The 2982-nt window shown below is 34.3% G+C and overlaps 1 long non-coding RNA gene across 1 annotated transcript in view; it reads left to right on the top strand.

Annotated features, from left to right (window-relative positions):
- LOC149131155 (uncharacterized) overlaps positions 1–2701 on the top strand; it is an 8714-nt gene extending 6013 nt beyond the window's left edge. The window contains exon 2 of the long non-coding RNA XR_016238374.1: positions 1153–2701. This is a non-coding gene — a long non-coding RNA (uncharacterized LOC149131155). The remainder of the gene's footprint in view (positions 1–1152) is intronic.
- The last annotated feature ends 281 nt before the right edge of the window (positions 2702–2982 follow it).

The raw sequence follows: 2982 nt of genomic DNA, 5'->3' as shown, positions 1-2982 counted from the left end.
TCTGGTCAAATAAAGACGAAAACAACAGCTATTCTATCAATTAGGAACTAATTAGTACTGCTAAGCCTTAACGAGTAAGGGAAAATAGATGCAATTTATGCATAGAGGAGCTTTACCAGATATTTACATCAAAACATACATTAATACAAGATACAAATAAGCTCTTAGATGTTTGTACAAGCACAATTGGACCTTTAAGAGATAGAAAGATAACTCTAGATAGCCAACGCCCCAGCAGCAATTGGGTTTGATATAATAAATAGAACATAACATAACATAAAAATAATTAATAACCATTGTTAATTAAAAACCAAATACCCTACAATGTACAACATAAATAATGAGGAGCCCAACAATAAATGTATATAAGCAAACAAGACCCCTTCAATATACACACAACATTCAAAATCTAAAATATTACATACATCCATTAAAACGAGCAAAGAGCCTTACAAAAACAACAATCTTGACCTTAATCTATTTAAAGGCCAAGCCCTAACTTCAGATAGTGACTGGGGTGAAGATGAGGTCAATAGCACAGACCTATAAATACCCCCCCCCCCCACCTCCTACAGAACATTAACAAAAATTTGCTTCAATCAGTTCACCTCAAGGATAACCAAATGGATGGATCCTGATGAAGCTGCACCGACAATGTTTGCAGGTCGCATTTGCAACAATGAGTAGTTGTTGCAGTGGAAACATAAGTAGGTTATTATAATATGCTGTATATAGCTATAAAATAAATTTTGTGGTCGTACAATAGGGTAACAAGTTTTTCAAAGTAAACGATTTCCTGTATCAAAAGTCAACAATTTCATATAAGATGGGAAAATAACCTTTATTTTAAGTTTTTTTTTTTTAAAAAAAGGTTATCCTCAACTGAAGAAATCTAACACCACTTTTGACCCAAATCATGCAAAATTCTAGGGGGTTCATAAGGCCTACTCAAGTTTTTACCAAACTTGGTGTGCTGACTTAATGCAATACAGAAGCAGTATATCTCAAATTTCAGCTTTCAAGTTTAAGTAGTTTAGGAATTAGAGCATTTTTAATTTGTTACTACTTAGGCACTACTTTAGGAAATATCCTCTTCCTCCCCTTTTTATTTCTGTTATGTTAAAAACTCTGACTATATTAACTGTTTTTCAGAATAGCAGGCTTATCCAACTACAGTATCTAAAATAATGTCTCATAAGAGAAGTGCGTGTCACTCAGAAAAACAAAAAAATCTGGACGAAGAATCTCGTGCAATTTCAAGACTCACTTAGGAAAAGAAGACCTGTTTCTCTAGAAGAGCATCCTTTGGGAAACAACTGCAGGATACCAACGAAACTTTAAATTGTCGGTTGCTACCTGTTCCTTCGAGGTACCATCAAAGGAAGGAAAGAAAGAACAAAGGTAATTTCGAAAGAAGTAACTTTTTATGGCAAAAGAAATTAAATTTCCCATATTTGTCAATTGAAAATGTCCAAGCAAAAGTGGAAAAAGTGCTGAATACCTATGATAAATGTGTAAAACGAGGAAAATACAATTCATTGAAAGGAATTTTTGACATCACAAAGGAAAGCGGCAAATGGCTGTGCAGTGAGGATAGAAGGTTATATTATCTTCAAATTGAAAGCAAGGGACAGGTTGGATATGTAACTGGAAAGACAGCCAGTTCCAAAACAATTCATCTATCCAAAAGAAGAAAAGTGTTCTTAATGCCAACTTCAACTAGAATGCCTCCAGTGTCATTGTCAATGTCTGAAGCAAAGACTGAAAGAGAATATCAAGATTCCAAAAGATCAGATGAAGAATCCACACAAACAAGGAGGAAGCATACCAAAACTTGAACTGCAGCGTTGTTAGTAATATCTTCCAAGCTATCAACCCCAAAAGCAGCAACAGTATGTCAACAACTATCTCAAGATGGAATCACTGTTGAGACTCCTTCCAATGTGGTATTTACAGATCGACTATCAAAGAAGTTGTTAAACTAAAAAACAAAATGAAAAAACACTACATTTAGAAAACTGGTCGTTGCTTTTTCATGGTAAATGTATTGATGACCAAGAATACCTAGCGCTAGTTTTAAGGAATGAATAGAGAAAAGTTAAGTTAGAAGCACTCCAATTACCAAATGGAAAAGCCGATACTGTTGTGAAAGGAATAACAGCTGTTTTAGATGAATACAATTTATGGAACTGTATAAAGATGATTGTTGCTGATACAAGTGTGAACACTGGGAATAGAAATGGCATTGTCATTCAGTTGCAAAGACTGTTTGCTCAAAAGGGTTTGAAAGAACCACAATTTATTAGTTGTCAGCATCATATCCTTGATAGAGTTCTTCATGTTGTAATGGATAACGAACTTAGAGAAAAAGTCATCTCCCAATATTGAATAAACATTCATCCCAGAGTTTCTAAGTAATTACGAGGAACTCCAGGCTAATTTCAACAATGGTGAAGAAAAGATTATTGAATCAGCAGGATGACGAGATGACATGAAATTTCTATTTCATTTGACCAAATTTCCTACAGTAAAGTTTCAAAAAATACCCAAACTAATTAATGCAAGATGGAATTCTTGAGCAATACTAGCTCTTTTGGCATTTATTCTTCTACCAAAGAAAAGAGTTTTGCTTCTCAATGTTTGTTGATTCATCTCTTACAGCTGGGAAGATTTTTGATTTACTGACCAAATGTTCAATGCACACGATTATCAGAAGTTATCATTTACAATTTATTATTTAATTGAATGCCATGCATCCATTTCCGAGTATACACACACACACACACACACACATAATTATGCCCCCAGCCTGGCCACAGTCCAATGACTGAAACAAGTAAAAGATAAAAGATTTACAATGGACTTCAACACAGTTTCCATTTACCAATTTAACTAATAAGGCATTGGTTGACTTGGGGGTATTATAGAAGACCATAAGGTTACAGAGCAAGTGTCTTAACAAAACAACCATCTATATAACAC

Source organism: Octopus bimaculoides, chromosome 25 (genome assembly GCF_046866305.1).
Source record: "Octopus bimaculoides isolate indiv1 chromosome 25, ASM4686630v1, whole genome shotgun sequence".
Lineage (NCBI taxonomy): Eukaryota > Metazoa > Mollusca > Cephalopoda > Octopoda > Octopodidae > Octopus > Octopus bimaculoides.
Note: the sequence above shows the minus strand (reverse complement) of the source record. Positions and strands in the feature narration are given on the sequence as shown.